At 33.4% G+C, this 13,074-nt stretch overlaps 1 protein-coding gene across 3 annotated transcripts in view; it reads right to left on the bottom strand.

Annotated features, from left to right (window-relative positions):
- LOC140063507 (somatostatin receptor type 2-like) overlaps nucleotides 1-13,074 on the bottom strand; it is a 45,132-nt gene that overhangs the window by 16,176 nt on the left and 15,882 nt on the right. For 2 of the 3 annotated variants that reach the window (XM_072109855.1, XM_072109856.1), the window contains exon 3: nucleotides 5,800-5,907. The gene's annotated coding sequence lies outside the window, so the exon portion shown is untranslated. Of the gene's footprint in view, nucleotides 1-5,799; nucleotides 5,908-11,017; nucleotides 11,178-13,074 lie in introns of those variants that run through there. The other variant, XM_072109857.1, reaches the window with a different exon arrangement.

The following is a 13,074-nucleotide window of genomic DNA, read 5'->3' on the forward strand; positions in this document are numbered from 1 at the left end:
AAATAAACATGGTCAAGTATTGTGTTTGCTGAACAGGCCTATTATCAATATAGCACATCACCTATTAACTAATCCTCTAAATGATCTCTCACTATAATTATACAGTATCCCATATGGGATGAAGATTGCTGTGAGAAGACTTGATACTGCAAAATGTTCTTTATTGTCGCAGACATGATACTGCTAGTCATGCATCAGGACGGTAGCATCTTTCCAAGCATTGAATTAATATATGCAATTATCGACGTGTTTGAAATCATGTTTTAATGTTTCGGTGGCACTGATATTTATTTTATAAACATTTCTTCAAGGCGTCGTGTATTTAATTGCGTAATAAATGTATTATTACAATGCATACGGCTAGAGATTAATTAAAAACGCGTTGTCAACACTTCCATGAAACAACTGAAATATAAATTAAATTGAGTATATAGGCTACAGTAGGCCTACATTGGAGAACTGCCTTTCTACACACTTTTAATTCGCTACTTGCGTTGATTGAAATAAGTTATCTTTGTTTAATATGAGCTCACTGGTTTCAATTTAAAACAAAGTTAAAGTCTGAGTTCACTGTGCCAATGCGTCACCCTGACCATAAACGCGTCAAGATAAAACAATCAATGTGTACGATTTATTGTGGCACGAAGAATTGAAACGAGTTGTGCTTGATTTATTTACAACCCAAGTTATACAAGAAGGTTTAATTTATAAACTTAGGCTTCCAAATTGTTGAAAGTATAACATCCACATATTGCATGCAGTCAAAAATAATTAATTGGTATACTATGAATGTGTTGCGACTTATGGCACCGGGTATGGCACAACTAACCCGAACGAGGAGGTAGGATTGACTATTTCTGAAGAAATAAACAATGATGATTACAGTGCTGCGAACAGGGTGAGAGTTCCAGAAAGACGAAATAACGTTATAATATACATGTCTAAGTTTTGTCCTAAAAACGTGCTGTCGATCTGAGCCCGTATTGGCAATCAACGAGTCGCCAGCTAGCTCTAAACGCTGATGTACTTTTATTTGACTCATTTCCCACATGACCCGATATAGGAACAAAAAATAATGTTGATACTTTATGCGTTCCGATTATTAGTAAATATCAGATTCATTGCGCGCAATCTATTATTAATTGAAATCATGTGGTAAAAAGATTATTCTTGTCTGATCATGAAAGTATCTAATTATAGGGCCTATACCTCCATGGTCTGATAGCGTCAGCACTCAATCACAGTTAGTATGATTTTTATTTTGTCTTCTTTGAATTTCTAAAGAAATTGTATTAGAATATAAACAATTAAGATTGTAAATCTTTTCGTCTCCTCGCGTAAAACAATATACCAAATAAGAAAACAGATCCATTTATGCTTTCTGCGTATAATTTATGAGCGCCAAAAAAATAGCATGATTTTGGATTGAATGTAGATATAAACACGTAATTCGTTACTATGTTTAATGATAAGTTTGCTATCTATCTCTAAGGCAAAGGACTCAATTAGTATTATGACAGAAAAGGTTACACAGCCGAGTAACTCGTATAAAAAGGATTAACATTTCAGGTCTACAGCATATCGGCTATACTCTTGCCACCCCACCCACTTCCCCACTTCACAATGTATATACCTAAGAATCGAATATACAAGGACAGGAAGAAGCAAGTAATTATCGATAGTTTCCACTATGTTTACATTTTTTTGATTGGATAAATCATTTTTTGTGGGAGTTCACCAGTATGGTCATCAGGCTAGGCCTACTATGTTACTTTTACTACCGTAACTAAATACTGAAAAAAGTCTGCTTGTTATAGTAGAAATTGGGCAAAAAATGTATCTCATGCCCATGATATTTAAGATAATTCATATTTGGTTGTCGTGATTTCTGTACACGTGTTTAATTTATGTGAGTTTTACCAAATATTATATCTGAAATTCATAAATTCATGTAGCTGAGCCTAAAATTCTAGAATCTTATGAATTAGCGCAAGGAAGTCATCTGTTACTGACGTTTAATTGTTTTTCTTTTCTTTTTTATGTTTCTTTGTATTGATTTTCACATGTGAAGTGAAATAAAAGGAAATGTCAAGGATTTTGTTATTGCGCTATATATCGACTTTGGAAAATCCTAAACAAAATATTCTCACTCTATCAAACATTAATTCGCAATGCAATTAAAATTGAAACTGATATAAATTGTGTAAATACATAACATTAATGGTCATTTGTTTGTACCGGAGTGAACTTGATTACACTTAATATTGATTACAGTTAAAGCTGCACAGGTGGCCTAAATAAGAAGCTTGCGATTACCGATAAGCGTCATTTATTGTGCGCATGCGCGGAAAAACTCCACACGACACAATTGTGGCTGATTCTAAGTTCTGACAGCGATAAGTGACAAAATAATTGCGTAGGTTGTCGTAAATCGGAAGTTTAAGTTTGTCATCTCTCGGCAGAATCTGTAATACGAGTGTAAAGGATCATTTAAATTTATCGCGCGAGGTTCAAAAGTCTGTTATTACACGCGGTTTGCATGATTGGTAACAATGCTTAAGATGCGCAGCGTCCACTCGCTCCACCCGAGAGTCGTGCGTTATGCGCATAAACAAATAATGTGTATGTGTTAACGTATTGTCTAGGGTAATAATTATATAAAGCTTAACTCACGTGAAACGACCGTCTATGACATTATTTGTAATTAATACATCAAATAAAATAGGCGCCGTCAAAATGACTAGATTATTTCGATGTTTGATGGGAGATTAGGTTGTTCTTGTATTCTTAATGCAGGTAAACCAATCACCTAGCAGTTAAGAACACAATTAGTTCGTCATTACGGTACTACGTCGGATAGGCTTCCAATGTACATATCTAAATCACGAAAGTGTTATTACCACAAATGCGAGCGCCCATGCAATCATAATAATAGCTCGGTTCTCTTTACAAAATTGTTTTTGCGTTATTAATAGTAGCAAAGTCGGTATAGGTACGTGTATATCATAATCTCCATCCATTTTTTTATTAATAAGTTACTGAGGATCGACGATAAGTGTAAATCCATTGTATGTATAATTATTCTTCAATGACAAACCTTTTTACATGGGTTGTTACTCTCAAGGTTGTGACTTATTTTTGAAGATACTAAATTAACCTTGGCCTTTGTATAGTTCTTCTTTATTACTTTAAAGGGTATAGCTCCAGGTTACAATTTCTTTTTAAACCCGGAGCTAACCTTTAAAGCATGAATGAGTTTTTTTTTTACTTAAAGGGGAACTCAATGTTAACATTTCTTTATTAAGCCCAGTGCTACTGTACTCTTTAAAGCATGAATGAGTTTTTTACTTAAGGGGAACTCAATGTTTAACATTTCTTTTATTGACCCCGGAGTTACTCTTTATGTATTTACTTTAAATGGTAACTCCCGGTTTACAATTTATTTTGTTCACTATAAAATATAGCCTAAACCTTTGCAACAACATTTATAAAATAAGTGGATCAATGTTTATAACAAACATAGCAACTTTAAACTCGAACTTACCCTTTCAAACACGAAGTTTTACATTTTTTTTTACTTAAAGGAGATCTCCGTGTTTAAAATTTTCTTTTTAACAATAAAATATATATATATATGTATTGTCCCTTGAAACACAAAAAATGAAAAAAAAATATTCAAAATTTAAATTGGCCATATCAAAGTAATAATAAAGTTATTCACTTTAAGTCGAAAATTCGAGCCAAAAACAACAGTTTACGTAATTAACAGGTAAATTAATTAGATTACATTTCGTCTGAGAAATCGTCGCAAGCGAAAGTAAACAAAGATTTCAAACCACGAGTATGCATTATGCATGATGCTAATTAGGATTGTTTACAACTCATCACGGTTGAGAAGGTGTTTTCACACAGATCGCGAGGAAGTTTTATGATTATGCATACAGAGTAGCCCAACAAGCGCATTGCATTATGGGATATGTTTTGATTGAAAACTTTGACTGGAAGTCAAAGTTATTTTTTGAACAAAAAAACATCTGTATTTCGGTTAAATTATTTTTTTTTTGAATAATTTTTGGTGAAAGTTAATAACTATTATGATATTTCAAAATGACTGATTTCGAAATAAAAAAAAAATTTTTTTGGAATTAGTCAAAGGGACAATACATCTTTAACAATTTAAAGAATATTGATAATATGAGCGGAGTCAATGTTGTTGTAAAGGTTTATTTTTTATGATAAACATCACCTACTTTGAACCCGGAGCTACTATTTAAAACATGAGTTATTACAACCCACTGTATATAAGCTGTCATTGTAATCCTGGTGCATTGATAGATTTTAAATTCATATCAGTGTATGTTGTATCACCCAAATCATTAACCCAAAATACCGACAAAGAAATTACTATTTGAAATGATTGAAACAAATCTACTCCTACTAACCTTAATATTATTGGATATAAAGAGATTCCGAATAACTACGGTATAATCTCTCAGATTTCAATTAAAACTATATAACGTTAAGTACTGATTTTCGAATGGATTACATGTCCTGAAACTGGTTGTTTACTGAAATTGGATATTCGGTTCATTTACCTGCTGTTCTCTCTCTATATTTTCTGATTTACCTAATGAGGCCTGGATGATTAGTTAATCGCGTTTAACGTTTCGAAGAAAATAATCTAAATTGATCCAAAACTTGTGGTATAAAAAATAATTATTTATAAATGACAAAGGTAACTGTGTCGTACATTATTACTCAAAATTATCGTTAGAAATCGAATAACAATTGAAACAAATGTTACTAGACCATTATTCTCTATATTTAGAAAAAATATATGTTAAATGCCATTAGTCCATTCTGTAACGTCTGTTTTGTTTATGTTAGTCCGTTTTCTAAATTAAGCGTAAATTCTTCGAACATTTTGAATTTTATTACATTAACGTTAGAATCATTTATAACTATTTTTTATTGCGAATTTAATTTCTCGCATTAATTTAACCCATTACGAAAGCTTTTAGTAAAAGCAATCATATTTTCTAATAATGGTCATGTTAAATTTTGTTCATTTTTACTACTTATAATATATTTTTTTTTATTACATTCTTTTTTAGGAGAATAACACAAAATTCAGTATTTGAAAACAAAGATGATGTAATAAGAGGCCTACATGCATTAAAGCTCACATTTCTACTACATTTTTAAAAATACAACTGGAATTACTTCAGAATGGACTCAATTTATTGCAGTAATGTTAATATGTTGTACTAATTATTATTATAAGTTTGATTTTTTACTTTAAAAAAAACCATGTTTCATATGATTTCAACAAGAAAACAAAGAATTACAAAGTACACACAGAACAAAAACAAAATACAAGGATTGTCAAAAGCGAACGTAATCACAGTAGGAAGATTTTCCTTCTGTAGCAATTCTGAATAAAATTGAAAATAAAAATTGATATAATGATTTACAAAAACAAAATTGTAATCAAACTTAATTGATAAATTAAAAATTAATAAACGGGGAGAGAATAGGAGAATTTAGGTATGGACTAAACACAGAACAGATATACTGTCAAAATATTTGAATAATTTTCCTAGGTATAGGCCTGCAATCAAGACATATCCATGTTGAATGACAACAGATGGGTAATCTGGAATAATTATGTGTACGTGTGTGGGTTGTCCCACAATACGATATTGATATCCAAATAGAAAAGTTAATTAAATATAACACATAATACAATAACGTTAATATGGAAGTCAGCCAATCGATAAATAATTACGAGAAACCTACCTCAGTCAAATGATCTTTGATGAGGTTGTTTTGGTCAGGTGTTTTTATAGACTCTTAATTACAATTCGGAATACACCTCCTTTTTCTATTTTGTAGGCTTCGTTGAATCTAGAACAAACAGACGAGTGTTGTTATTACTAAAAGTCCACCGAATTATTATTATTATTATCGCACATTTCAAATAAATTAGTTCAGTGAACGGTAGTCAATCAGTTTGTCAATGTTTGGTTGCAAGGTGTAAGTATTACAGGTCATCTTTGGTATTAGTCAGACTTTTTGCTAAAAAAAAGTGTCGCGTTAAAGTCAATTAAACAGGTTTATCGATTTTATCGTGAATTAGGAATTGCCACCAATCTCAGTTTGACATTTATCAGGTAACAAATAAGATGTATCGATAGTAAAGCAGTTGTTAAAGGTATGAATTAGTCAACTACTTTCTTCAATTAGTCTAAGTGATAGAAATGAAGAACAAAGCTAGTTTGGACTGGAAATTAGTAAGATACATGTCGGACAGTAGGATAGGTCATTTTGGTCAATTCCTGTTTGTTAATCAAGACAGTTTGTGAAATATAATATATATCTCAGTGGCAAGTCAGTTCGTCACAGCGGGCAAAAGATATTTCTTATAGCAAGCACTCAATATAGACTCCAGGGTTGAAGTCATTCAGTTTCCAGTTTGTCGGTTAGTCCATCAGTTAAGAAGCTTTAATGCAAATCGTTAACGTGATTTAATGTTTTTGCTATTAAAGTGACTAATAAGCTAATGTGATTATACTGCTTTTCTATTTACGGCGTCAAGCACGCTGTTAATAACTCCTTACATGTAAGACTATAATAGCATTAGAAAAGTGTCTCTCTAATCATCTTCCGTTATTAAACGAATTTGTGTGTTATTAGCTATCAATCCTGATGTACATAGATAGGTTTTATTTTATTGTACATCATTTCTTGTATCATATAATGTTCTTTTGACAATTATGGAGAAATGCAAACAAGGCTACTGAGCAACGATTACAAAAAGAAAATGCCTAGGCCAGTAATTAATTCAGGGTTCTTTGAAAAATCTACTGTATATTGAAACGTGATGATAGTCTCCAACGGTGTATTCTTGAGCTAAAACATGTAATCGTTATAAAAGAACCATGCACAGTCATCCATAAAAGATCAATGTTATATATGCAGAGTTGTAGATTGAATTTGCACGGATATATATGAACGTTTAATTAAGTGGTGGACATCATGTTGACGTGCCAGTGAAGAACCTTATAATCTAGTGTGAGTGGTGCTATATTCCACTGTGCCGGTAGACGTCATACGTTCACTCGACGTGCTCAGTCAGCGAACGGCAAAGGAAACTCATCCCCATGACAATTAGAGCCTGTGAATCCTCTTACCAAGTAGCAAATAAAGATAAGATATAACATTTAAATAAATATATCAGAAAATATCCACACAAGAAATATAAAAAAACCATTTATAAAAATACAAAAACAAGCAGAAAAGTAAAATAACTTTTTCTGTTCTCTTATTTCATATCGCTTACGCCCTCTATAGTTGAATGCAAAAGAACACTTTGAACGAAACAACCACGACGCATAACAATGTTTGTAGCCTACGATGTATCAATTTTAACACCTACACAATTGTGTTGGTACACCACTGCCACAGCTAAACTTGTACTTGTGGGAGAAAACATCTATATATTCTTATATTTTACTGCACAAAATGTTTACAATCCATACACAACTCGGCAATTTTGTGACGTCATCGCTTTTCACCATTTTCCTTTATTACACGATAAATGTTTATTCCGAATATCAGACAAGTGGATCAAACGAGAATCAAAATTGATTTGCGCGCGCACATCAAATTGCGTGTCTACTTGATGTTAATGTACTATGATATAAAAACATTTGTATGTCAGAAATTGAGATTAATAACGTCGAGTAAAAAAAAGTACTTTGTGTTCGCTTAATTGTAGGCCTACACCACGCAGAGTAGGCTATGTGTTTATCATTAGGTGTACCAATCTCTCTCAAGGTCTGCTCCGATGCATCTAAGAAATGTGACAGTCAAGAACGAATACATTATTCGTCCGTAACGTGTTCGTTCACAAATATTAATCTATAATCAACTCCCACTTGGCATTCTCCATTTTCAATCTTTTCAGCAATTCAAATCAGTTTTTAAAACACCTGTTTCCATAGTCTCATTGCCTCTTATAATAGCGCTGTCAGGCAGCAGTGAAGGGGAATTTATAAAAACAAACATATCGTTAGGATATAAAATAATTTCAAAACGGATAAGTGTGAGTATGAGCGGTGGCTGGATTTCAGGGGTGTAGTGTCGATGAAAAATCAGGTGTGACGTATTTTATTTATTTTATATGAAATAGACAAAGAAAAAGAATTATGTGGTGAGACAAAGACAAAAAAAGTTATTGAAGAAACAGTCGAAAATTCTAGATCTCTGATCGTTCCACATTCCCTAAAAATCCAGGAGCATCCTTTGTTATTGATTGTACGCATGCGCATATTACTCGCATCGTTAATAGGTCAGAACTATGTATAAAATAGGTATATTTCATGCAGGTGTGGGTAATGGACGCGTTCACGTTATCTATCAGAACCAGACGAACCCGCATTCTCATGTTGAATTTGTTTTATTATTAGTACCATGCAAATAGCATTCTATTGACAATTAATTGACATTTGAAATTTTCACTTAAGAAAACATTCCAGAGTTCATTTCTAGAAACTCTCCTCTTCTCATTATGTTTCCATTTCAAACTCGAATGTGAAAATTGATTACAAATGTCTTTCTACAACGAAGGTCATTCAATTTGCCAAACGTGTGTATCATATTTTGTGTGCGATTCGAGTGTGCGACCGTTTTAAAGGCATACAGTACGTGAACTGGATTGGTCAGATGTTTGTCCTAATGTGACGTAATTGTACTTAATAAATCATTCTCAGACTCGAAACACACATGAACTACAGATCTAGTCTGGCTTTATTACCTTAGGCCATCGAGCTTGTGCCAGTGGCTAGGGGTTAGATTCGAGCCCAAGGAAGCAGTGGCTACTGCACACACAGGATGTTTAACTACTACCCGATGTCAGATCTTTGCGTAAAAACGTAATTGTACTCAAGTTGTTAGTGATAAATAATTATTATGTATGCAAATAGAGCCCTATCCAACAAAATCTTCCCACGTGTATTTCTACAGTATTAGGTGGCCCCACGTTCGTTTCTGGGGAATCCAAAAGGAGAGGTTATTGTATACGAAATGCAGTATAAAATTCATCTAGAACATGATACGAGTGATACCATAGATTAAAGGTTTTTTCTAAAGCGTGGTTCCCACTAGAACGTAACGCAAGGACGTAAACGCAACGCAAGCGTTTTAACCAATGACAAGCGAAGTTATAGACAGTTAGCAATCAAAAGCGAATAAGCCATCGCTTGTGATTGGTCAACTTGCGTTGCGTTACGTCCTTGCGTTGCGTCGCTAGTGGGAACCACGCTTTATGTACCGTAATCTAAAACAACATGAATAAAATAATACGCGTGATATCATCCGACCTATGACCCGAGTCTTGGATCTGGACACAGACGAAGCAGAATTCATCTAAGCTCATCACCATCAGTCACTATTATATATGTGTCATCTGATTTTAAATTTTGTCTGACTCAAAATAAAATCACTTTCAGTTTTAAGTATAATATAATTCCTTAATTTAAAATAAAATGTTTTCTGAAGATTTATAAATAAGGCCGTTTATGCCGATACGTAATGTAATAGTGATAACTCCCGCGGGAATGTCAAATATCTTAATGTTATAGTTATATATCCCATGGTTATACCGCCACAATTACCACAACAATGGTTATAAAATGTATGATTTATCCTTTCAATGAATTTCCACAAAGGAGCAAAATTATCATTTTCTGTTTTCTAAAACCATAATGTCATTTTAACATTATAGGCCTGGTGTAGCATATGTTTAATAACATTATAAACTTTGTCCAAAGAAGAATTGCTCGGTAATATTCGTTCGATTAGGGCCTGTGACAAACCAGGGATTCACTCTTCCCTGATAAAACTTTATCTACTGAAAATTATATCATACAGTAAATGAAAAATAGAGGAGGAAACTGATAAAGTTAAACTGTATTATTGTGATTTTTTTTGTTGAAGTTTATTTAATCCGTTTATCAATCAGTATAATAGAGAAAATATTCCCGATCGCTTCCGGAACGCGATATTTCTTTTCGATAAGTTGGGACCCCTCATGAAACGTTACAAAATAAACATGAATATTCATTATTCATAATCATAAGGTGAGACGTACGGTACTGTAAGAATTGAGTTAACTACACTTTACTTTGCAAACGCTTTCCGTCGAGCCGTCTATGTAGGCGAATGGAATAATGGACTTTGCATGTCGATGTATGAGGTTTGAATCCCATGAGCAATTTGTTTTTATTTCATGGGGAGAGAGAGAAATTATTTAAAGTGTTTAGTTACCCCTGGGAAGTATAGTTCGGCTATATTTCACGTAAGGAGTCCACAACCACAAATAAATGATTCATTTATTCACTTGATCAAAATAAATTTTAAAACAATAACAAGAATAATATAACAAGAAATAGATTACCTGCAATTAAACTGCAGGAAATTGGAGTTAATGGTATTAAACATTAAAGCAGATAGACATGAGATAAAAATGTTAAAACATATATCATAAACAAAAATGTAGTTTTGTCAACACATTATTTAGAACGGGTGGTTTATGACGTAAGGTTAAAAAAAAAACATATCAACATTTTAGCGCTCGTAGAAAATCCGTCAAAAATTGTAATACTATGAAGGGGAATTACTGACGAAATGATCTGCTGTTTTTATCAATGACTACTGTAGATCTCAAAAGAGATAGAAATAAAGCAAACAGCTAAATCTAAACGGCAAATGAAAACAGCCAGAAATAAATTGCAGAGCTTTCGTGTATACCTTTTCCTTTCAGCGCAATTGTAATATCATTGCTAGAACGGGAACGTTATAAAGGAAGAGTCATGTTAACACAAAGGTAAAGGTAAAGGTGCGCATCCCTTTTCACGTCCAGTGTTTTGGCGCATCGGCTTGCAAAACTACCGTACCCACTGATAACCCTACCACTAGTATGTATCTTTTTTTTAAGTGCAACAAAAATACTTACTATGTCTCTTTCGTTAGTGTTGTTGTTACAACTGCAAACGTGTAAAGTGCACAACACAATTGCGTACAAGGAACTTACTTATCAACAACCACTAACAGACAGACAATTCCGTGTACGGTTTATTGTCATGCATTATGTACAATAACAGTTTTCTCTTGTAGAAAATGAGAATAATAAATAAATAATACCCGATGACTTGTTAATTATTTCAGTATACAATACACAACGGTATTGACTAAATTTTCCGTCATGGTTGAATAAGACACTAAACACTCGCATATAATTTTTACGTTATGGAACTGCAACGTGTTTTTACCATTTTAGGGCAATAGACCTATTATAGTTAATATATCGAATATTTGGAAGCGGAAGCTATCACAATGTAATATTAAATAACGGTATTATGTATAGGTTACCTTATACATACATCGAATAAACCATGCGCATCCACCACGCGTCGAGTAAGCGCCATGTACGTGTACGTCGCGTCCGTATAATGAGTTGATTTTGAAGCTGCTGTCGTTTTTTGTTCACACCACATGTTCCAATTTCCCAGCAATGCTTTAGCAATTTCAGTTTGTGTTGTCATAAATTGTCTTCTTTTATAACATACTTTTATTATTTTTAGAGATATTAGGTTGCACACTAGTTTTGCCTAGAGAATAACATTATATCATAGCAGAAATACAATACATAATCTGTTTACCTGCCTACTCGCAAAACATTATGAAAATATTGGGCCACGTTCATAATTGATATATTGGCACTGAGACGAGTAATTCATGTACAGTAATTGTATAATAAACTTTACCACATCGTAAGTTTTGGAAGTTAACGAAAAAGTTCTTCTATAGAAATCACAAATATGTATTTTAAAAACGGATCGAAGCGCGCGCAGCTCGAACAAATTGCCACACAAGCACCAACAGCATTCTATAACTAAAGTCAATTTGATGAAATGCGAACTTTACCAACATTTTGGTGTAGTTTTATCGACAAATTGAATACTGATACTCTATAACTACTTTGTTCGTTGCGACTGTTGTTTACTTTAAGTTAAGTTTAAATTATCAGACAATTGTCTGAACTTGTGATTGGTCAAATTAACTGACTTTCAGGGCGCTGATGCTTGGTTCCCATTCCATAGAAAAGACGAAGTACAACGTAATGATTGGTTCTCACAAGGACGTAACGCAAAGACATAAGTGCAACGTAAGTGATTTGACCAATCACAAGCAAGGATTATTCGAACAAACGCTTATTGGTCCATTCGATTGCGTTACGTCCTTGTGTTGAATCCCTAGTGGGAACCAAGCCTTAGTTATTTACCTGGGTATGTTGATTCCTACCCAGCAAATTTGCCATAACTATGCCCATGAGACCAACTTACTTGAGTAAGTAAATAAGTGCGCATGTACGTGTGAACAGATTGTATATTTAGGGCGTTATAACGCCGTATTTAACGCCCTAATACGGCGTTATAACGCCCTAATTATAAAATAATTTTTTTCTTTGGCGGAAATCAGCCACCGTAGTATAACGCTAAATTGAAAACCACCGTAAATTGTGGCACTTTTGCGAACATGATTTTATGTCTCGCTTACCTGGGTGTACTATGAACTGTCTTTGTAGAATCATTAGCGATAAGTCAAGGCACCGAAAGCCTTGTCCATTAGGCCTAGATGTGTAAAATTTTTTAAAATATTGATGTATCGACAATACATTGTGATACGAGTTAATGCATTTACTGTTAATTACACTCGTGTGTAACTCGTAGCGTGTCAGTGACATTTACAAGTATAGTTCTAAATTGTCGGTGACAAAGATACACATAGTTGATAATAATATGGCTTAACAATCAAAAGAGCCTTACATTTTGTCCGTTATTGTTTGTCATTTTTATTCAATTTTCACACAGATACTAACAAAGTGCAAGGCAATTTCATTTTTAATGGATTCAAGTAAATTGTGTGGCTGTTTTGGTAAAGCCCGCCCTCTCAACCCGCTTATGAGACCCGTTTAAAAAAAATTGACTTCTGTTTTCGCACTGTACATTT

Source organism: Antedon mediterranea, chromosome 1 (genome assembly GCF_964355755.1).
Source record: "Antedon mediterranea chromosome 1, ecAntMedi1.1, whole genome shotgun sequence".
NCBI classification, from domain to species: domain Eukaryota; kingdom Metazoa; phylum Echinodermata; class Crinoidea; order Comatulida; family Antedonidae; genus Antedon; species Antedon mediterranea.